The 24,966-nt window shown below is 41.4% G+C and overlaps 1 protein-coding gene across 1 annotated transcript in view; it reads left to right on the plus strand.

Moving 5' to 3' along the window:
* SCAF11 (SR-related CTD associated factor 11) overlaps nt 1-24,966 on the plus strand; it is a 160,619-nt gene that overhangs the window by 61,322 nt on the left and 74,331 nt on the right. The window lies entirely within an intron of this gene.

Below are 24,966 nucleotides of genomic sequence, written 5' to 3' on the forward strand. Positions count from 1 at the left end.
ATCTTATACACGCTAAGTGTTTCCCAATGTTTTTTTGGGGTTATTGGGAAAATTAAAAATGTCTGACACTTCAGTAAACATGAAACAGGACAGGCTGCATGAGCCCCCTTACTGCTCCAGCTGTCGGTCAACAGGGATGTGAAGGAGCAAATGGCCTGACAGAAGAGAGTATAATAAATATATAGTGTGCGACACAAGTTTTGACAAGCAGCACCACTTGTATGTGTGCTATGGCAAAAACTACAGTCCCATGTAAGTCTCATTCCTCCTCCTTCAGGTGTCTATGTGCAATCCCTTCATTGGCACAGCGGAGGTCTTATCTATGCTGTGATAAATTATCTTGTGCTTCTGTCTGGCTGTTTGCTTGTTTCCAGTACCTCGTGAACAACAAGAATTTTATGGCAAATCATATTAGGGATAGGGATATTTTACAGGGAAGTCGTATCGTTGGAGGTCTGACCCCTGCTCTCTACCAGTCCAGAGAACGAGGGTGCAGAGCTCATTAAAGGTTCTTTCACTGAATGAATCAGTGATCAAAACCGCCAAAGGAACTGCAGCACTTGTTCCCTTGTCCAAAGTGTGCACTGCTCTAGGCAAGAAATGAATGAAAAAGCCAAATTGCATAACTTACGACGCAAACTCTTCATTCAAAGGATTGTGGTGGCCCTGGCAATAATTAACGAAAATCTTGCCAACATGCCATTATTTTACAAAAAAGCCTTTAAGTAGAAAATGCATTGAAAAGTGAGCAATAGCTGCACTTTTTAAATGGTTTATTATGACAGACTGGTAAGTCATCTACAGTGGGTATGGAAAGTATTCAGACCCCTTTAAATTTTTTACTCTTTTTAATTGCATCCATTTAGTAAATTAAAAAAAGTTCATTTTTTTTTCTCATTAATGTACACTCTGCACCCCATCTTGACTGGGAAAAAAAACAAATGTAGAAATTTTAGCAAATTTATTAAGAAAGAAAAACTGAAATATCACATGGTCATAAGTATTCAGACCCTTTGCTCAGGCACTCGTATTTAAGTCACATGCTGTCCATTTCCTAGTGATCCTCCTTGAGATGGTTCTACTCCTTCATTGGAGTCCAACTGTGTTTAATTAAACTAATAGGACTTGATTTGTAAATGCACACACCTGTCTATATAAGACATCCCAGCTCACAGTGAATGTCAGACCAAATGAGAATCATGAGGTCTAAGGAACTGGCCAAGGAGCTCAGAGACAGAATTGTGGCAAGGCACAGATCTGGCCAAGGTTACAAAAGAATTTCTGCAGTACTCAAGGTTCCTAAGAGCACAGTGGCCTCCAAAATCCTTGAATGGAAGAAGTTTGGGACCTCCAGAAGTCTTCCTAGACCTGGCTTTCCGGCCAAACTGAGCAATCGTGGGAGAAGAGCCTTTGTGAGAGAGGTAAAGAAGAACCCCAAGATCACTGTGGCTGAGCTCCACCGAAGCAGTAGGGAGATGGGAGAAAATTCCATAAAGACAACTATCACTGCAGCCCTCCACCAGTCGGGCCTTTATGGCAGAGTGGCCTGACAGAAGCCTCTCCTCAGTGCCAGACATATGAAAGCCCCCATAGTTTGCAAAAAAATACATGAAGGACTCCCAGACTATGAGAAATAAGATTCTCTGGTCTGATGAAACGAAGATGGAACTTTTTGGTGATAATTCTAAGCGGTATGTGTGGAGAAAACCAGGCACTGCTCATCACCTGCCCAATACAATCCCAACATTAAAACATATTGGTGGCAGCATCATGCTACGGGGGTGTTTTTCAGCTGCAGGGACAGGACGACTGGTTGGAATTTAATAAAACATGAATGCGGCCAAGTACAGAGATATCCTGGATGAAAACCTCTTCCAGAGCGCTCTGGACCTCAGACTTGGCCAAAGGTTCACCTTCCAACAAGACAATGACACTAAGCACACAGCTAAAATAACAAAGGAGTGGCTTCAGAACAACTCTGTGACCATTCGTGACTGGCCCAGCCAGAGCCCTGACCTTATCCCAACTGAGCATCTCTGGAGAGACCTGAAAATGGCTGTCCACCAATGTTCACCATCCAACCTGAAGGAACTGGAGAGGATCTGCAAGGAAGAATGGCAGAGGATCCCCAAATCCAGGTGTGAAAAACTTGTTGCATCATAGAATCGTAGAGTTGGAAGAGACCTCCTGGGCCATCTGGTCCAACCCCCTGCTCAAAGCAGGATTTGCTAAATCATCCCAGTCAGATGTCTGTCCAGCCTCTGTTTGAAGACTTCCATTGAAGGAGAACTCACCACTTCTCGTGGCAGCCTGTTCCACTCATTGATCACTCTAACTGTCAAAAAGTTTTTTCTAATATCTAATCTGTGTCTCCTCCCATTCAGTTTCATCCCATTGCTTCTAGTCTTTCCTTGTGCAAATGAGAATAAAGTTGATCCTTCTACAATGTGACAGCCCTTTAGATATTTGTAGACCGCTATTAAGTCTCCTCTCAGTCTTCTCTTTTGCAAACTAAACATTCCCAAATCATAGAATCGTAGAGTTGGAAGGGACCTCCTGGGCCATCTGGTCCAACCCCCTGCTCAAAGCAGGATTCGCTAAATCATCCCAGTTAGATGTCTGTCCAGCCTCTGTTTGAAGACTTCCATTGAAGGAGAACTCACCACTTCTCGTGGCAGCCTGTTCCACTCATTGATCAGTCTAACTGTCAAAAAGTTTTTTCTAATATCTAATCTGTGTCTCCTCCCATTCAGCTTCATCCCATTGCTTCTAGTCTTTCCTGCAACCTTTCCTCATAAGACAGGGTTTGCAGACCGGTCACCATTCTGGTCGCTCTTTTCTGAACTTGCTCCAGTTTGTTGATGTGTTTTTTTAAAATGTGGTGCCCAAAACTGGACACAATATTCCAGATGAGGTCTGACCAAAGAGGAGTAGAGGGCAATAATGACTTCACGTGATCTAGACTGTATGCTTCTGTTAATACATCCTAGAATTGCATTTGCCTTTTTTGCTGCTGCATCACACTGTTGACTCGTATTCAGTCTGTGTTTTATTAGTATACCCAAGTCTTTTTCTCATGTGCTGTCACTTAGCCCTATTCCTCGCATTCTGTATATGCTTTTTTCATTTTTATTGCCCAGATGTAGTACTTTGCATTTCTCCCTGTTAAAAACCATTCTGTTAATTGCTGCCCACTTCTCCAGTTTATTTATATCTTTTTGAATCCTCTCTCTTCTCTAGTATTAGCTATCCCTCCTAGCTTTGTGTCATCAACAAATTTAATCAGTTTATCCTCATTTCCTTCATCTAAATCGTTGATAAAGATGTTGAACAATACAGGGCCCAGGACAGAGCCCTGTGGTACCCCACTTGAGACATTCTTCCAACTGGATGTGCAGCCATTTACGACCACTCTTTGGGTCCGATCACTAAGCCAGTTATGAATCCACCTTACAGATGCCTTGTCCATTCCATACTTAGTCATTTTTTCAATAAGGATTTATGGCTGTAGTAGCTCAAAAGGTTGCTTCTACTCAATACTGTGCAAAGTACTACTCAATACTTATGACCATGTGATATTTCAGTTTCTCTTTTATAATTACCTTTTTTTTTTTTTTTTTCCCCCCTTCAGTCAAGATGGGGTGCAGAGTGTACATTAATGAGAAAAATATGAACTTTTTTGACCAAATGGCTGCAATGAAACAAAGAATGAGAAATTTAAAGGGGGCTGAATACTTTCTGTACCCACTGTATAGTGAGTCTGTACACTTTTTCCATACCGATCCTATATATTAAAAGGTAAAGGGCGGGGGTTCCTATCCGTATGCAGCATGCAGTTCAGCTAGTTTTGATAGGGTTGGAAAAAAGATATTTACATGCTGCTAGGAACATAGAGTACGCTTTTTTTTTTTTTCCTCATACTGATGATTGATAGCCCTCACTGTACAAAACGTGTACAGGTGATTTTCACAAAATTAGAACATCAAAAAGTTAATTTCAGTTCTTCAATACAAAAAGTGAAACTCATATATTCTATATAGTCATTACAAACCTATTTCAAGTGTTTATTCTGTTAATGTTGATGATTATGGCTTACAGCCAATGAAAATCCAAAAGTCATTATCTCAGTAAATTAGAATAATTAACAAAATACACCTGCAAAGGCTTCCAATCATTTAAAAATGTCCCTTAGTCTGTTTCAGTAGGCTCCAAAATCATGGAGAAAACTGCTAACTTGACAGATGTCCAGAAGGCTGTCATTGACACACTCCACAAGCAGGGTAAACCACAAAAGGTCATTGCTAAAGAATCTTAGCTGTTGAGAGTGCTGTATCCAAGCATATTAATGGAAAGTTGAGTGGAAGGAAAAAGTGTGGTAGAAAAGGTGCACAAGCAACCAGGATAACTGCAGCCTTGAAAGGATTAAGAAAAAATTTAGGGGAGATTCACAAGGAATGGACTGCTGCTGGAATCAATGCTTCAAGAGCCACCACTCACAGACGTATTCAGAACATGGGTTACAAGTGTCGCATTCCTTGTGTCAAGCCACTCATGACCAATAGACAATGCCAGAAGCGTCTTACCTGGGCCAAGGAGAAAAAGAACTGGACTGTTGCTCAGTGGTCCAAGGTGTTTTCAGATAGTACATTTTGCATTTCATTTGGAAATCAAGGTCCCAGAGTCTGGAGGAAGAGTGGAGAGGCCGCAATCCAAGCTGCTTGAGGTCTAGTGTGACGTTTCCACAATCATTGATGGTTTGGGGACCCATGTCATCTTCTGTTATGTCCACTGTGTTTTATCAAGACCAGATTCAGCGCAGCCATCTACCAGGAAATTTTAGAGCACTTCATGCTTCCCACTGCCTGCGCACTGCAGTGTTCTGCTCTGCCCTCAACAGGGCAGAGCAGTGCACCTGCGCCGGAGCCACGACAGGCAGCAAAGAAGAGGACAGCATCATATGAAGTTGGGAGGCGTCGGACCGCGACACCCTTCGGACCAAGACCGGAACGCCCCTGGGTGAGTATAATATAACTCATTTTTCTTCTCTTTCAGGTTACATCGGAGGCTTATCTGCAGCATTAAAGAATGCTGTAGACAAGCCCCTGATGGCGGTGGTTGCATCTCATAGTCGAAAAAAGGGGTGACAGATTCCCTTTAACCCCATAGAGAATCTTTGGGGTATTTTCAAGAGGAAGATGAGATATACCAGACCCAAAATGCAGACAAGCTGAAGGCTGCTATCAAAGCAACCTGGGCTTCCATAACTACTCAGCAGTGCCGCAGGCTGATCGCCTCCATGCCACTCCACATTGATGCAGTAATTGATGCAAAAGGAGCCCTGACCAAGTATTGAGTTCATTTACTGAATATACATTTCAGTAGGCCAACATTTTGGATTTTAAAATCATTTGAAAGTATTCTAATTTACTGAGATAATGACTTTTGGGTTTTCATTGGCTGTAAGCCATAATCATCAACATTAACAGAAATAAACACTTAAAATAGATCACTCTGTTTGTAATGACTCTATATAATGAGTTTCACTTTTTGTACTGAAGAACTGAAATTAAGTTTTTAATGATATTCTAATTTTGTGAGAAGCTCCTGTATGTTTGTACAGAATTAACTGACCCAGAGTCCTGTTAGCATTACCTTTTTTTCATGAGAATGCTTCATCTTGATCCATTCTTTTGCTTGGGCTTAGGTTTTTTGTTCTCTGGTTTGGTTGTGCGTTTACTGATTTCTTTTGGCACATCTGCTGGACATATCTGAGAAGTGTATTGTGCTAAAAGCCTTCTCATGTAATCTGAGTAGGGGACAACTGTCACTAACTCACAGATTTTTTATTTTCAAAAACACCGGTAGAAACTCTGCCATATATGTATGTTGAAAAGCAATATTTTACTGATGGAGGTGTGAGATCTATATACACTATATGGGTAAAAGTATTAGCGCACGTGCATATTTTATGTACAGGAGCTTTTATGACTTCCCATTTTAAAGCTATAGGCATTAGTATTGCCTTGGTCACACTTTGCAAATAAGAGGGTACATCCCCACAATCCCGAATAGCAGTGTTTAAGACGATTTCACCTGCGCTACATCCAAAACGCTGCCTTCTAGCACAGTGAATGGCGTTTATAGTAATCCCATGCACATTGTGGTTCTGTTTACCGCTGTGTAAACTCACCCGCAGTGCGGGTTTACAAGCCATAGCATGTCGATTATCTGCAGCGGAGACGCTAGTCTCTGCTGCGTAGTCTCACCCATAGCCTTTCATTAGATGCAGTAATTCCGCATGGTTCACTTGACACGTGGATTTAACTGTGTGATTAGAACGCAACATTTTGGATGCAGCTAAAATACACTGCATCCAAAATGCTGTTTTTTTTTTTCTGATTGTGGGCACGTGGCCTAACAGATTCCCTCTTCTTGGAAGGCTTTCTACAAGATTTCGAATGGTCTGTGGGAATTTTGTCCATTTATCGAAAAGCATATTTGTGAGATCAGACACATAGTAGTTCATCTGAATTTTGTTGGTGGGGTTAAACTCGGGCATTTTTCAAAGCAGTCAAGTTTTTCACACCAAACTCCAACCACAATGCCTTTATGGACCTGGCTTTGATGACTGGGGCCAGTTTTGCTGAAATAAAAAAAAAAAAGGACCTTCCCCAAACTATTCACAGAAAGTTTGGAAGCATACAATTGTCCAAAATCTCTTGGTATGCTGAAGCATCAAGATTTCCCTTCACTGGAACTAAGGGCCAAAGCCATCTCCTGAGATATAACCCCATCTTTGTCCCTCTTCAAGCAATCTTTACAGTTAACACAGTGCAAGGTAACATTCTACTAGCATTCGCTATACCCAGACTCGTCCTTCAGAGACTGCCAGGTAGATCAAATATCTACTGCTCCAGAACCCAGTGAGAGCAAGCAATAAAAACCACTCCATCTGATGCTTGGAATTGTGCTTGGTGAAGTAAAGCTTGCATACAGCAGCCATGGAAACCGATGCCATGAACTCGCTTCCCTTGATTGATTTTTATTTATTTTTGCCTCGCTGCCGATTATTCCACTGAAGGTTTTTAGTTATACATAGTGAACCAATCTGCACCTGCATATCGATGAGTGGAATTGAGTTCTTGGCTCTTGCTGCCACTAATAAGTAAGGATTTTGAGAATTACTGCAAGAAAAAGTGACCCATTACTGGAATCAAAGTTTCTGCCACTTTATATTGCACTTGCATAGCGCAACACAAAGGATTCCCTTTCAGTCCAAGTGGAAACTGTAAAGTTGATGGCCTTTGCAGAGTGTAGTTTTGTAGGCTGAATAATATATATATATATATATATATATATATATATATATATATATATATATATATATATATAATCTAGTCTGATAGAGCTGATAATTTCCATTTAGGGTCATAAAGGCAGGAGTCGTTTCAAAGTTTCCAGACGTTATATACCATGTTGGCTGAAAAACAAGAGGGAAGGCACAGAGAGTGGGCAAGGTTGCAATACCTGTGAATTTCAGAATGCGTCCAAATCACTGTGGACAGCAGAAATATCCAAAACCTCTAACCTTGCAAGATATGGAACAGTTTTTCCTACTCATTCAAGGAATATTCATCATTGTTCATAGTTGGTTCTTGTAGTGTCTGTGGCAAATGGCACTGGAATCTTTACTTGGTAGAGCAAAATTCTTAAAGATAATTTAAAAACAATCCAGAATCGGAAGTCACAAGCGATCGAAGGGATGTTTCAAGACTTGGATCCTGCTGGTAATTTGTCAAGAACATTTTAAGAACATTATAAAGGCATTGACTATGGGATTATCATGAATAAAAGGATTCCAGTAAGGGAGAACTAACTGTAGCCATTTAGGACTTTAAACCATTTTAGTAGACCATTTAGCCACATCATCACATGTGATATCTCGGCTGTTTGGAAAACCATTTGAAACTGTCAGACAGACAGATATGGTTGTTTCAAAGAGGGCTACAACAGACCAAGTGACAAACTAAGCTCAAAGAAGTGTTTCTTGGGAGATAAAAAAGGACTTTATTATTTTCCTTTGAAATGATAGGTGCCACCATAGCAGAACTCTATATAGTTCAAAAAGTAATGGTTAGGTGGCAAAGCACAGCATCATGCCGTGTTCTGGTGTAAGCAACCTTACTATTATCCTAGTTTTCAGAAGAACACATTTTTGATTCTAATAATAATTCCAAATGGAATTTCAGAATAGGCAACCGTATAGCTAAGAAATATTTTTAAAAAGTAATGTAGCCTTGTATATGAGTAATTGAGTCTGCAGAAGGCTAAAATCAGTTTTTCATCGACTCTGTTGTGGAAGGAGTGGACACTACTTGCAAATAAATTCATACAATTGTATTTGGATCCCTCATAACAATGGTCAACTGGAATGGGGGGATAGGTTCTGGAGAAATAGCAGACATTTCTGGTATCTGATATAAATGTATTTCTCGGGACAACTGCTTTTAAGAGGTCCATACCACGTTCCCTGGGTCCTCCAGTTCTGTGCCTGCTTCTAGTGATTCTGAAGAACTCTCTCCCAGCCTCAATACTATGATTAATCTTGGGTTTCGTGAAGCATGAATACTGACAACCACTCTGCAGATCCTCATCCTTCCTTGTCCTACAGACACCGCACCAAAGTGTTTAACACATGGCAACCGTGATGCTCTTAATCAAGTACCAGTGAAGATTGATCTGAAGATGACCGTGTGCCTTTAGAGCAATTTGCTGGATGCCTCTTCAGCCTACATTTATTCATCACAAACCTCCTGTCGCTGCACGCATGGCTTAGTTGAGCATGCATGCGTTCTCTCCTGGTTGTAGCTCTTTTCTTCACTAAGAGCAAAAGAATCTGGCATATTTAAAATCTACTAAAATCTGTGCCCAGCCCCCACCCTGTCGTGTTGCTCCTCAGACACTCTGCTGCTCTGTTTAGTGTAATAGAAACAGCCAGTTGGATGCCTTGAGGATCTTTATGCTCCATAGTTTTTTTTTTTTTTTGTTTTTTTTAAAGTTTCATTGAGTACAGAGATTGTGAATAATACAACTTCCAAGCAGAGAGCAAAGCAACACTTTCATTTAGCACGATATATACCATCTATATACTGTTTTGCATACAAAGTTCCTGGGGGAGGGAAAAGTGTACCTTCACACTAAAGTGCTAAAATTAGAGGATTGTGTTTTGTTATCCTGGTGTGTTTGCTAATCAAAATATAATTTCATCATGTTAGTATTTTGGCATGATTTAAGTAAAGGCTTCTGTCAGTATCTGTGTTGGAGATAAAAGAAAGATTATAACTTAGTCATATTTTGTAATCTTTGGGTCAATTTAAAATGTACCACCTATATTGTGGGTTCATGGCAAGTTTGAAAGTTTATTAGCTTGAAAACTATTACCTATGTGGTGAAACTCCAACTTAATTTCCTTGTAACTTTGGAAGATAGTTCTGTAAATTTGAGGCATTAGTCAAAATAGTAAATACTGGTCAATTTTTGACATGCAGAATGATTGCCTTTTCAATACACCTTTTAAGAATGGGTTTGTTTCATATGTTGGTACAGGTTTTTTTTGTGCAATGCTTTTGCATCTCTGCATGTTTATCTTAATTAGATTGCTTTATTAGGATAAAATGGGTCCTGCAGGACTTTTAAATGTAATATTGACAGCCTGCAATTTGTGAATTTATCGATTAAAGGTTTGCTTTTACAGCAGAATTTGCCACATTATTGGCTGCTTTTATTTTTTATAGTAAAGAAATTCAGATTTCAAGTCTGTTACTACAGCGGGTTTTAAATCTGTTTTGCAGGCATTAACCAGGCCAACACATGAGCTTCTTGATGATTATTGAAGACTCCCTCGCACTTAGCGCTCTTTTCGGTTGTGAGCAGATCCTCAAGAGTGTGGAAGAGATTACATGCTTTTAATTTGCAAGCAGCTCATTATAGAATTTTTTTTCTTCTAATAGCTGAAGTAAGAATTCAACTTTTTCGAGAGTGCTTGTGGTTATCCCTGGATACCTTGCCAGAAGCCTTGAACCAAAAACTTATGCAATGCCAACATATTAACAAATGCATGCAATAGTAATGCATGCTTCTATACTTTTTTTTTTCCAGCTGTAGAAGTAGCAATTGCTTGATTTCTATTACTTCTATCATTTTGTCCTGTATGTCTGCACTCGCATGGGAAGTAAATGGAGCAGAAAAAGTCCACAATACATCTACATGAGTAACCGCAGATTTGGCATGGATTTTGCTGCAGACTTGCTTCAAATTTCTCCCCAGTTATTGCAAAGGGTGGACGTCAATAATGGCATTTGCATCATAAGTGTGATTTAAAAAATCTTGATTAATTTCCTAGCACTGTAATACACTGTGGCTTTTCCAGCTGGTACAACTGGATGGAAAATCTGCAGCATATATTCCTTGAGTGAGTATACACTACCATTGCTTTAACAGATGCGACATAACATTTGGAAAACCGCGCAAAGCTAAACAATCGTGTAATTTTGTTTTATATTTCACACTTTCCAGGCATAAGGCTGAGCAGGTTCTAAATGATAATGCGGGACACAAGGGCATCAGCCTCCTCCAATTGAAAACTGCTTTCCAGTGTGCAGTAATATTAATTTGGAGTTTGATGGACAGGTCTGGTCACATGCGGTTCTCAAAATGGTTGATAGGGGAGCATCTAGAAAAGAAATGGGAGTGAAAAAACCACAGGGCACTACATGGTTCAGAATTTTTGGTTGATGAAGCTTGGCATTTGGCAAACATGGGTTCTTAAGATAGTATGCTCATTTTGAAGAGCTATTGCCACAACTGTTTTAAGATTTTGTCCTGAGAATCTGTGCTGCTGCTGTTGTTATACAAACAGATTAGTCAGGGCACTACTGTCCAACGCCGGTGTCACACGTCCTGATATTTCCTATACTGGAAAAACCAGTACCCGAGATATTCGTGTCCGGCGTCTGGGAAGTAGTGGTACTGTTAGTGCTGTTCCCTGATGCTGGGTGGTGAAGACCACTCACATCATTCTCCCTTGCTCTGCCGGCGATCACCCTTAACAGGGGGGAATGATGAGAGTTGTAGTCAACGGATAAAAGTATGAGCATGCGGCTGATGGGAGTATTCATCAGCCGCCTGCGCTATAAATAAATTCATACAACGACGTGGATTCCCCTATATTGAAACCAGCCAAACAAAACTAACAGCTGCGGGCTGTAACTCTCAGCTGTCAGCTTCAGCAAGGCTGGTTATCAAGAATAGATGGGTCCCCATGGGTTTTTTTTTTTTTTTTGGTTTTTTTTTATTTATATAAATAAAAAAAAAAAAAAGGCATGGGGTTCCCACCAGTTTTTACAGTCAGCCTTGCTAAAGCAGACAGCTGGGGGCTGGTATACTCAGTCTGGTAAGGGGCTATGGATATTGCCCTGTGGCGGTGGCAAGTGGGGTAATATTTGTGGGGTTGATGTCATCTTTGTATTGTCTGGTGACATTAAGGGACGGCTTAGTAATGGAGAGTTGTCTAAAAGACGTCTCTCCATTACTAATCTTATAGTTGTATGGTAAATAAGCAAAGCAAGTATAAAGTCTCTTATTTGAAATAAAAACAAAACACTTCTCCATTTTTATTTAAAAATAAGTTATACTCGCCTAATGCTTATTCCATTGATGGCTTCTCCTGTAATAAAACAAAAATAAAAAAACAACAATATCCCTTACCTGTCCTACATACTGTTCTATGCCATAATCTATATCTACGATAAGTAGTTTCCAACCTAGACGGTTCCAAAATGCGACCTCTAGGCTTAGAGCCACTGAGGAATAAGCGGCTTCAAGTGCAGCATCAGTGAGCAGCGGTGACCTCATCGAGGTTACCGTGGGTCACTGAGGTTGCTTTCACAGCCGGGCTAAACTTCGGTGAACTCTGCACTGTGAGAAAAAGTAAATGAGTTCAGTGCAAGTGAGTTCACCGCAGATCTTTGATGCTGTGCTTGCTCACAGCAGCTGATTTATCAGTGGTTCTCAGCCTGGACGGTCGCATCTTGGCCACGTCCAGGTTGAAAACTTAATTATACCCAGACGTGGATTACGGTGTGAGACAGAACGTTGGACAGGTGAAGTATGTTGTTTTTTATTTTTGTTTTATTACAGGAGACATTGGCTTCAATGGAATGGACGTTATACTCGCCTGTTTTGAAATTTTTAATTAAAAATGGAAAAGTGTTTTGTTTTTATTTAAAAAAAAAAACAAAACAAAAAACTTTGTCTTTATTTACCATACAACTATAGGATTAGTAATGGAGAGGCGTCTTATAGACGCCTCTCCGTTACTAAGTCGTGACTTAATGTCACCACACAATACAAAGATGACACAGATAGTACCACACTTGCCACCTCCACAGGGCAAGTGAGAAGAGACGGGAAAAGTACCAGAATTGGTGTATCTAATAGATATGCCTTATCTGTGAGACTGGAGGTCTGATATTTTTAGGCTGGGGGTGGGGGCCAATATCTATGGCCCCTTACCAGCTCGAGAATACCAGCTGTTTGGTTGTCAAAAATGGGGATTACTCTGGCTTTTTTTTTTTTTTTTTATAAACAGCTTTGGGACCCCCTATTCTTGATAACCAGCCTTGCTGAAGCTGAGGGTTGTAGCCCGCAGCTGTCAGTTTTGCCAGGCTGGTTATCAAAAATACAGGGGAAACTGCCGTTTTTTAAACTTTTATTTATAGCCTAGGTCGCGGCTGATGAATGCTCCCATCAGCCTACAATTGCTGCTGCTAATAACAGTGAGCGAGCAGCAGCTGATGGGAGTATAGTAGTTGAATGCAACTCTCATCATTCTCCACTGCTTGTGCTGAGCGCAGAGCGAGCAGGGGAGAATGATGTGAGCGGTCTTCAGCACCTGGTGCCAAACTGTACCACTGCTTCCTAGGCGCCGATACATGGCACACTGATAACACCATATCATCCCATGTGTTATCAGTGCGCACGTGTGTGGGATGTTTTGTGGCCTGTGCTGCTGTTAAACGGACATGTCGGTGTACTTTGCCCACGGATACACAGTCCGTGGAGACACAATGACATGTGCACAGACCCAGTCACTTGAATGGGTCTGTCTGTGTGTAAGGGTCTCTGGTACGTGTGAAAATATTCACTTCACATACCGGACACTGACATGTGATAGGGGTCTTTATAGGACTATAGTTGAGCAAAAAGTTAACAAATGGGAAAAAGAGCGCTGCTGATATAGCAAATAGTCCAGTGTATCAAACACCAGTTTTATTGGATCAACAAAATGAGTTTACAAGACTATACGTTTCATTGTCATACTGACATTGGCAGCAAAAGATAGAAGCGGGTAAAATGTGAGCGAAAACCGTAACAAGGGGGAGGAAACCTTCAAATCATGTGACATAGTAAAAAAACACAAAGCATAAATACAACTAAAAAAAGTAATGATCATTGCTAGGGATTCTACAAAAATTATAAATAAATATTGAAGAATCTGTAATAAGTGAAAGTAATAAGTTTACTTGCACTGTTAGGAATTAGATTATTCAAAGCCACCTTGCTGCAGAGAAGGTAATGATGGGGTGAGACTGACCTCCCTATCACAACCTTCTATATCCAGCAATTGCTCTCAGTCACAGCATCTAGAGGGTCAGTGGTTAAAAAAAAAAAAAGTTTCACAAGTTTTACCATTAGTTAAAAAACAGAGCAAACACAGACATACAATAGGCAAGACAGAAGACACAAGTTAAAAACTGATTGTGAAAACTGAAACTGTGTGTGAATGTATCCTAATTAAAGCCACCCAAGGCTTCTCACCATTTTACATTACTGTGGTGTGATGTAATATTGCCTCTAAATAGCTGTCTCTATAAGGCTGGGTTCACATTGCATTTTGGCTTTGCATTATTGAGTCAAAAGTTCTGTCTGATTCTGTCATTTGTGTTTTTTTTTTTTTTTTTTGTTTAGCATGGCACAATATATAAAATATGTACTTTCTAAAAGAAACTCCAAAGTGACTTTAGACTCATTGTCGCCATCCTCCTCTCATTATTATAGCTTTGACTATACATCGACATCTAAAGTGGCTTGCGAAAGCATTAACACCCCCTCCCTTGGCATTTTTCATGTTTTGCTACTTCACAACCTGGAATTTCATTTTTTTTTTTTTTTTTTTTTTTTTTTGAGGGTTTGCATCAGTTCATGTAAAGAACATGCCAACAACTCTAAGGCTGTGTTCACACGGTGAGGTTTTAATGCTTTTTTATGCTGCTCATAAATGCGCCAAAAACACTATGGAGACCTTGTGCAATCTTAATTCAATCACAATCCTGAAGTGTTGTGCACATGATCAGTAAATTTCCTTTGAGTATTTGCAGTGCGTTTTTTTTCTGCAGCACGTCAATTGTTTGTGCGTTTCTGCAGCGTTTTTCACCCATTGACTTCAATTGAGTCAGTCAAATCAGCAGCAAAAGCGCAGGTATAAAAATGTTTGGATTTGTTGAGTTTTGGTTTGTGTTTTTACTGACTTGCTATGGTGTTTCCCACGCTATCATCTGTGTGACATCGTGGGAAACGTGGTGGTTCTGATTGGCAGTAATAGCGCTGCGGCGTAAAGCTGTCAGATGTCAGTGTGACACCGCAGCTGTGACTGCAACCCATGGTAACTCTACCGCCAGTAGATGTTACTGTCGGTCAGAGCTTTGCGGGATCATGCTGTCAAATGTCAGCTTGACCCCTAAACTGTGACCCGCAGCAGTGACTTGCGGTAAAAAGCTTAGCGCTAGTCAGCAGGCGTGGGCTGATGAGATTACTGCTCCCATCAGGCTACGTCTACTGTTACTGATAAGTGACAACAGGTGCCGCTGATGGGAGACAGTCTCAGTTAAAAAAAATTACATATTCAAATAAACTCATTATACTCGCCTAACACCAAATCCCCAATGCCCTCGTCTCCTAGAAATAATGTAAAATAGATCACTATATACTTGCCTTTCCGACATAGTCAACGTAATCCCGAGTGTTCCACGGCCATCTCTCTTGTCAGAACAGTCACATCGGGAGATGTAACTGCTCTACCTGGCTGCTGGGACACACTGAGAGCGATTACATCCTGTCAGTGTATCACTGAGCTGCTGTGAGAGAGTTCACCAGAGTTCATCAGCTGATCAGCTCCGGTTCTCTCACGGCATCGCTGCGTGAGAACTTTCTCATGGCAGCTCAGTGATACACTGCTGGAACAATTTCCTCCTGTCAGTGTATTGCCAGCTGTCTGAGAGCAGTCACTTCAGTGACTGCTCTCAAAGTCATCAGGATCATCGTGGGACATTATGGATTATCTCCTGGGCACAGGTGAGGAGTATTGTGGCTTACTTTTGTTGGAGGAGACATTGGTGTCAGTGGATTAGGTGTTCGGTAAGTATGGTTTAATTAAGATTCATTGAAGGAATGTCTTTATTTCAAATAAAGGACTTTATTCTGGGTGTGTGTTTTCTATACAATATCACAGAGGTTACAAATGGATAGGTGTCTTATAGGCACCTCTCCATTACTATCCTGTGGGCTTGATGTCACCTGACAATACAAAGGTGACATTACCCCCCCCCCCAAACATTACCCCACTGCTACAGGACAAATGTGTCTAAGCGCCAGATTTGGCGCATCTTATAGATACGCCTTTCCTTGGGCGGCTGAGAGTTGAGGTTTTTAGTCTGGGAGGGGCCAATATCCATGGCCCCTTCCTAGACTTTTAATATCAGCCCGTATCTGTCTGCTTAGCCTTTGCTGGTTAGGGTCCACCTATAAAATCTATGTAAAAAAATTTCTAGTCCCCCTGTAAACTAGCCAGTAAAGGCTAAGCCGACAGCCGTGAGCTGATATTACTAGCCTGGGAACCTTTATGGCTATTGGCTCCTTCCCAGAATATTAACATCAGCTGTCGGCTTTCCATCTGCTGGTTATTAAAATTACGCTGAAGCCCACAATTTTTTTTTTTCTTTAAAATTAACAGTTGCTGTTTGGTTACAACCTACCGTATTTTTCGGACTATAAGACACACCGGACCATAAGGCGCACCCCTATTTTCAGAAGGAAAATAGGGAAAAAAATAATGTGTCAAATGGGGGTCCGTCTTACAGTCCGAAATCAGCTTACCTGGGAAGGGATCCGGCACAGGTGGAGAAGTAGTCACAGGGGTCATTCAGTGGTCCAGGCTCGTGCGGTGGCGGGGGCTCTGTGCTGGGGCAGCTGTGCTGACTGTGCTGGGGCAGGGGCAGCTGTGCTGGGGCAGGTGGGCTCTGCGGTGGTGACAGCGGGCGGCGCTCTGCGATGCGGTCCGGGGACGGCGCATGCGCAGCTTCAGATCTCGTGCCAAGATCTCGGGGGACGAGATTCAAATCTCGGCAACGAGATCTCGTCCCCCGAGATCTCGGCACGAGATCTGAAGCTGCGCATGCGCCGTCCCCGGACCGGCGTCCATCTTGCCGGCGTCCATGCTCCCGGAGGCCACCGCAACATGGCGCCCAGCAAGGGGTGTGCGGGGGCCTCCGGGCTGCGAAGAAACGCAGGCGGAGCCGCCGCCCCTGCACCGGAGCACAGCCCGCTGCCACCACCGCACCGCAGAGCCTCGTCCGCTGCCACCACTGCAACCAGGTACCGTGCATTGTGACCATAAGACGCACCCCCCCACTTTCCCCAAAAATTTTGGGGGGGAAAAGTGCGTCTTATGGTCCGAAAAATACGGTATATACGTTTGTTCTGTTAACCTTCCTACATAAGCTGGTTACAATGTGTTTGTTTAATTATCGGCTTAGTAATGAGGGTGTCGGGCTGGCACCTTTTTCAGTACTTAGCCTAGGGCTAGATGTCAATGACAGCTGCTGACACCAAGCCCTAATCCGATTACCTTGATGCCACTGCGTCCTCATTGAAAAGGTGGTGTTGAACCAAGAAATTACATCACAAAACTTTTTTTTTAAAATATCTTCATTCATTGCTGTACAAAAACGCATGCAAAAAAAAACTCATGTTTTTGCCGCATTGGTTTTCCTGCCAAGAGATGCAGATACCTTGCAGACATTTCTGCAAGCAAATACTCAGTGTGCGCATATAGCCTAAATGTTTTGTTTTCTTGTGAAGCAAATGACAAATAGGACAAAATAACTGAAAACTTCAGTGTGTATAACTATTCACCCCCCTAAAGTCAGTATTTTGTTGAGCCTCGTTTTTGCTGCAGTTACAGCTGCAAGTCACTTTGAACTAGCTATCTGTCCATCATCTTGAATTCTGACAACAGATTTTCAATTGGATTAAGGTCTGGGTTTTGACTAGGCCTCTCTAAAACATTTACATGTACCCCCTTAAACACTAGTATTGCTTTAGCAGTTTGCTGTGGGTCATTGTCTTGTTGGAAAGTGAACCTCCGTCCTGGTCTTAAATCACTGACAGACTGAAATAGGTTTTGCTCAAGAATATCCCTGTATTTTGCACCATCCATCTTCCGCTCTACTCGAACCATTTTCCCTGTCCCCACTGCCGAAAAACATCCCCACAGATGGTATTGGGTCCAAGAGTCATAACGATTAACCCTAGAACGCATACCTGGGGCCTCGCAGGCCCGCCCTGTTAATTGTTTTCTATTTTTTGCAAGATTACTTTAGTTAGAATTTTGAAACTCTAGGTATTCCTCAGGTATATAGTTGTTTGTCATTTCCAGTTGTTCATTTATTTTTGTTACAGGCATTTCGGTATAACAACTCTTTTTTGTGAATACCCCAATTTCACATACCTGGGGCCTTTTAGGCCCGTACTAGGTTTACATGTGATCCTAAGTCTTTTTGTCTTCACTGGTGCTGGGGAAGACTTTGACTCAGTCTTTATGACTCTGCTGTTGCTATGAAGAGTGTGAATTCTGCCTGACTACATGGTCATGTGATCTTGGGAAGGAGGCTCCCTCACAACGTCATGCGTCTCTGACATCATCATAGGTCCTGAACACTGTTCATTGTGTGCTACTTGCTGAAGAGACTTTGGAGGAAGGAGTCAGCTTTCTTGTTTCTTGAAAAAGAAACTTTCTGAGTTCCAAAAGCTTCTACTGCACCTAAAAGAAAGTGGTGACCTGCTGAAGGTGAGAGGAGGGGTCTGCACTTTACCCTTAGCGCACACATTAGCAAAGAGTGTACAACCCTGATTGTAATCTTTTTTTTTTTTTTTTTCTCTCATTTTAGTTTACTGACTTCTAAGGTTACAATGGCACAGTCTACATCCAGGGGTTTGACTGACCAAGAAATCGAAGCAATCATTTTTGATAGTGATGAAGACAGTGAACTTTCTTTGTCTGATGAAGAGTACATGCCACCAGCTAATGTTTCTACTTCATCGTCCAGTGATTCTTCAGATAATGAAGAAGTAATGGATTCAGCAGAACATACAAATAGAACATCCAAAACTAATGTTTTTTGGAACAGTACTGCTGAGGTTCTTGGACGAACCCCATCACATAATATTGTAAGAGTTGCTCAAGGAACTGTAGGAATTCCACAATTCTTGTCCAAAAGAGAGATGTTCTGTAAATTTTTTTCAGATATTGTAGATGAGGTAGTTTTGTGTACTAACTTAGAAGGAAAACGTATCGTTTCAGGAAGAAAAAAAACATGGAAAAATATAACAAAAGAGGAACTGTATGCTTATATTGGCCTTACTCTTCTGGCAGGGAGTACAAAATCATACAATGTTCCTATCAGAGAACTTTTTATGAACCCTTTTTCAGATCCACATTACAAAGCTACAATGTCAGTCAATAGATTTGAGGATATTCGGAGAAGCCTTCGTTTTGATGACAAGAGAACTCGTCCTGTCAGGTTGGAAACAGATAAATTAGCCCCCATTAGCTACATCTGGAATCTTTTTATCAAGAACTGTACTAAGCATTACCATTCTAGTGACAATGTGACAGTGGATGAGCAACTTCTTGCTTTTAGGGTACGTTGCAATTTCATTCAGTATATGCCCAGCAAACCTGCTAAATATGGTATTAAAATTTTCTGGATGTCTGCTTCTACAAGCTATTATAGAATGAATGGTCTGATTTACTGTGGCAAAGATGTTGACGCTCCAGTCCAGAAAGACCTATGTTCTGACGTAGTAAAAACACTTGCGAAACCAATTTTCTATTCTGGAAAAAATACAACAATGGACAACTACTTCACCAATCTTGAACTGGGCAATTTTTTTGCTTCAGAAACAACTTGCACTTGTTGGTACAATGAAACAAAACCGCAGAGAAATTCCTCCAATCATGAAGCACAATCAACATCGACAACTTTATGATAGTGTATTTGGTTTCTGCAATCAAGCGACAATGGTGTCTTATAAAGCTAAGAAAGAAAAATATGATATTACTGAGTACAATGCACCGTGATGGAAGTATAGACACCAATAACAGGAAACAGAAACCCAAAATTATAATAAAACCAAAGGAGGAGTGGACAAAATGATTGGAGCGTATACGTGCAAGAGGCAGTCAAAACGTTGGACTGTAGTTATTTTTTATAATATGCTAGATGTGTCAGCCCTCAAAACCTATATTGTTTATAGTGAGACTCATCCAGAATTCCATGCCAACAGAAAGGACAAGAGACGTCTATACTTGACAGAACTTTGCTATGAACTTTTAATGCCTAACATGATGGAGAGAAGCAGAACAAAATGCTTACAAAAGCAAACAGAAGCTATGATCCGATGTGGTATACGTTCTCGGGAACATCCAGAGCCAAGAGATAAAAAAAAAAAAAGAAAGCGATGCTATATTTGTCCAGCAAAGAATACAGGAAATCCAAGCGTGTCTGTACTACTTGTGGACAAAATGTCTGCAAGGAGCAGTCTTCCGAACAGATAACGTGTGAAAGTTGTTGCGGTCATTAGTAAAGTAGAAAAGGAACCTTTGAAAAGAGATATTCCTGCAGCATGTTTACGGCAACTTTTATATAAAAAACTTTTAGACAAAAAAAACATTATTATAAAGAGTTATATCGAATGCGTATATTGGGCGTTTTAAGCCTGTTCAGTTACTCTTTTGTTTTTTTTTTTTGCACATAGTAATGTTTTGAATTATTCACATCTTAGGCTGTGTTCCCACTGGCGCTGGGGTCTGCCAGGAGGTGATCCGTAATGGATCTGATCTCTTGGTAACTCCAGTTAAGGCTGCTGGAATGCCGGGATTCGCCAGCCTTAGCTGGGGTCACCAGGAGGTCAGATCCATTACAGATCTCCTCCTGGCAGACACCAGCGCTAGTGGGAATGCATCCTTACTTTGCAATTTTCAAATAAACTTTGAAAATTATTTTTGTTTGAGTTACCCACGGTCCTGGGCTGGGCACCCACTTGTCTGCTTTTTTATTACAGCTTTCAACCTCCCATTGTGTCTTGGATATTGTCTGGTTGGCATACTTGAGTATTGCATTGTTATTTTTGGTGATTTTGCTGTGTGGCCTATCATGGCCTGTATGCTTAAACCAGTTAGCATGGATGGCTATATGGATTGAATGACTTAATTCAGTGATTTTGTAGTATTAGAGCCCTATTGTCCCCATGAGCCTAGTTGTAGGGAGGTTTGCTGATATATTTCTATAGTTGGGTCAGACTGGGTATGGGCAATTACACTATGCTATATATGTTTTCATATGTTATATTTAATTGCTATGTACTCGTGGGATGCCTGTCATGTTTTTATCATGGTTTTAATGTAGAACTCTTTTGCATCAATAAACATTTTCACATTTTCCATATTATATTGTTGGTTCTGTGTGCGCTTCTTGCAGTGGTGCTTTTCTTTTCTTTTTTGATAGCTTATTCTCCACTGTTGCGGCACCTGACCTGTATATATTATTTGATAATTGGCACAGTTAGTGCGCCCAATCTTGCTTATTGTACCCTTATTTGATATAAGATTAGTCACATCAGGGACTGAAGGGATAGCCGTCATGGAGCGGCGGCGCCATTCCCCTGAGCAGTAGGGTGCCAACCTCCGCTGACAGGAAGGTTTCCAGTCACAGGGAACAGTATAGTCAGGTATTCATTTGTTTGCACATGCCACTTTGTCTTTTGTTTACAGCACTTTTCTGCACCTTTTTGTATTGTTGCCTATGAATCTACCTACACTGGTGACACCTTTTACTCTCCTTTCCTGGCTAAATGAATGACTGTATGCTGCACCAGTCCAGGGTTAATCAGGAGCATTAGGGTCAGCCATCGTTGAACGGGGGCGCCAATCTTGATTCTGTTTAGGGTGCCAACTTCCGCTAGTAGGTAGTATTTATCAGGGCCCCAGTGCAGGGCCACCATAGGTGACACGGTTAGTTGTTGGTATTCTGTGTGGTTGTCTTGTTTTTAGATTTTTTTCGCATAAAGGTTGTATCTATTAATCTGAATATTTATACAAGTAAGGCTCCTCCTAAATTTGCAATTGACTTTTGAGCTTACGTTGCTATTTGACTTTAAACTAGCAAGCGTAATTAGCTTGTAGAATGCTAGCGTTTTCCAAGCGATCTGTAGCATCGCTTGGAAAACTGATTAACAGGTTGGTCACACTTGTCAAACATAGTGTTTGACAAGTGTGACCAACTTTTTACTATTGATGCTGTCTATGTAGCATCAATAGTAAAAAGATATAATGTTAAAAATATTTAAAAAAAAAAAATCGTGATATTCTCACCTTCCGGCGGCCTCCCAGCCTTCCCGATCCTCGCGATGCTCCCGGCAACTCCCGCTCCCAGCGATGCCTTGTGACAATGACCCCAGATGACGTAGCATCATGCGAGACTGCTACGTCATCACAGGTCATTGTCGCAAGGCATCACTGGGAACGGGAGTTGCTGGGAGCATTGCGAGGATCGGAAAGGCTGCGGCGGCCGCCGGAAGGTGAGAATATCACGATTTTTTTTTTTTTTTTTCAAAAGGGATATGGTACCCAGGGCCTGGAGGAGAGAGTCTCCTCTCCTCCAGACCCTGGGTACCATCCGCACATTTTCCGCTTACTTTGCGCATGGTCGGCATAACTACATGCGGAAAGTAAGCTGATCAATGCATTCCTATGTGTGCGGAATCGCGGCGATTCCGCAGCAGAAAAATATGCAGCATTAGCACAGCATTGCAGAATGCCATTGAATTCAATGGGTTGCATTGTGTAAGCGTTTTTGTGGCGAAAAAACGCGGCAAAGACACTTACAATGCGCAACGTGTGCACATAGCCTAATAGTTTAGATTGGTCAAATGTGGTGACAGATTCCCTTTAAACATGGGTTATAATGTAACAAAATAGGTAAAAAGCCAGGGGAGGGGAATACTTTTGCAAGCTACTGTATGTCCCTCATTATTCTTACAGGGAGTCCTATAATTGCCCCTCTGTTTTATAACAGAGATCATAGGGTGCAGTTGTAGCAAGAATCTGACAACTAGCTTCCAGTTCAAAACTGATTCTATGCTTGACTTGTTATGCATAAGCTGTAAAGATGGTTTAGTTCTGTAAATGGACTTTGAGTCCTTTGAATTTCTGTATTTCACAGGACACAATAGTGCAGCAGACTTCACTTTTCTAGCCATGATAAACCCAACAGAATGGAGCCTAACAGTAGTGTAAACAGAGCGTAAAGGGCTATGGGCGTAGGCTTGGGAAGTAGCCCCCCATACTCTTCTAAATATTTGTGTGAAGCCAAAGTTATCTTGGAGTTGGAAACCTCTGCAATATAATTTAGTTGTTAGATGTGTGATCTATGAATAGGCACAATATTATATCTATTGGACCCAGGCAACTATTGGTCGGTGAGTCTGACTTCTATACCAGGAAAGATCTTTGAACAAATTATTAAACAACATGTATGTCAGTACCTGGATAAGAATGAAGTGATTAAACAGTCAGCATGGGTTTGTAACTAATAAGGGTGTGTGCAGACACTGCGGAATCCGCTGCGGATTAATCCGCACGGATTTTGCAAAAACCGCAGGTCAAAAGACCTGCGGTTTAGCCTGTGGTTTGGTCCTGCGGTTTCACCATCTCCACAATGGTGGAGATAGGAACCCGCTGCGGATTCCGCAGAAAGAATTGACATGTCAATTCTTTCTGCGGTTTCAAAACCGCAGGAAATCCGCGCGGATTTTTCCGCACAGTCTACACAGCGGTTTTTGTTTACCATTCTTTTGAATGGTACTGTACACCGCAGCTAAAACTGCTGCGGGTCCGCAGCGGCCAAAACCGCTGCGGAAGCTCAGCGGAATTCGCAGCGTGTGCACATACCCTAAGTCATGTCAGACTAACTTAATTTCCTTCTATGACAGAATCACTGATTGTGTGGATCAGGGAAATGCTGTAGATATAGTATATCTTGAATTCATTAAAGCATTTGACAAAGTATCTCACACAATCCTTATTGAAAAAAATGACTAGGTATGGAATGGACAAGGCAACTGTAAGGTGGATTCATAACTGGCTTAGTGATCGGACCCAAAGAGTGGTCGTAAATGGCTGCACATCCAGTTGGAAGAATGTCTCAAGTAGGGTACCACAGGGCTCTGTCCTGGGCCCTGTATTGTTCAACATCTTTATCAACGATTTAGCTGAAGGAATTGAGGGTAAACTGATTAAATTTGCTGATGACACAAAGCTAGGAGGGATAGCTAATTCTAGAGCAGAGAGAGGATTCAAAAAGATATAAATAGTTGCTGCCCACTGCTCCAGTTTAACAGAATGGTTTTTAACAGGGAAAAATGCTAAGTACTACATCTGGGCAATAAAAATTAAAAAAGCAGATACAAAATGGGAGGAATAGGGCTAAGCAACAGCACATGTGAAAAAGACTTGGTTATACTAATAGATCACAGACTGACCATGAGTCAACAGTGTGATGCAGCAGCAAAAAAGGCAAATGCAATTCTAGGATGTATTAACAGAAGCATACAGTCTAGATCACGTGAAGTCATTATTGCCCTCTACTCCTCTTTGGTCAGACCTCATCTGGAATACTGTCCAGCTTTGCGCCCCACATTTTAAAAAAGACATCAACAAACTGGACCAAGTTCAGAAAAGAGCGAACAGAATGGTGACCGGTCTGCAAACCCTGTCTTATGAGGAAAGGTTGCATGATTTGGGAATGTTTAGCTTGCAGAAGTGAAGACTGAGAGGAGACTTGATAGCTGTCTACAAATATCTCAAGGGCTGTCACATTGTAGAAGGATCAACTTTATTCTCATTTGCCCAAGGAAAGACTAGAAGCAATGGGATGAAACTGAATGGGAGGAGACATAGATTAGATATTAGAAAAAACTTTTTGACAGTGATCAATGAGTGGAACAGTCTGCCACAAGAGGTGGTGAGTTCTCCTTCAATAGAAGTCTTCAAACAGAGGCTGGACAGACATCTGTCTGGGATGATTTAGCCAATCCTGCTTTGAGCAGGGGGTTGGACCAGATGACCCAGGAGGTCCATTCCAACTCTACTATTCTTTGATTCTATTGTTTTTAGAACCTGATCTCAAAAAATTATATTATAGCACAAAGGGTCTAGAGTATAATCATTTATAAGAATCCCCTAAAAATGATACTTTATTGATTAAAAAAGCAAAAATTGGTTAAACACCAAAAACAAAAAACGTGACAAAAACCAAAACCAAATCAGTGTTCAAAAACCAACCCATAAAGGGAACACCTAGGAATCCCTAAAAGATGTACTGAGCTTACACCTGCCTGGCCGCGGAGGTTGGCACCCTAGGGGGGAACGTTGTGGCTCCCCCGTTCAACGATGTCTATCCCTAGGGGCCCTGTTTCGCCCTGCAGCCACTAGGGAAACCTTCTACCCGATAAAGGGACCCCTAGTTCTAAACAAAGATGATCCTGCTCTAAAGAGGACCCTATGTCCCT

The sequence above is a fragment of the Dendrobates tinctorius genome, unplaced genomic scaffold (genome assembly GCF_039654945.1).
Source record: "Dendrobates tinctorius isolate UK_male_01 unplaced genomic scaffold, ASM3965494v1 ptg000209l, whole genome shotgun sequence".
Lineage (NCBI taxonomy): Eukaryota > Metazoa > Chordata > Amphibia > Anura > Dendrobatidae > Dendrobates > Dendrobates tinctorius.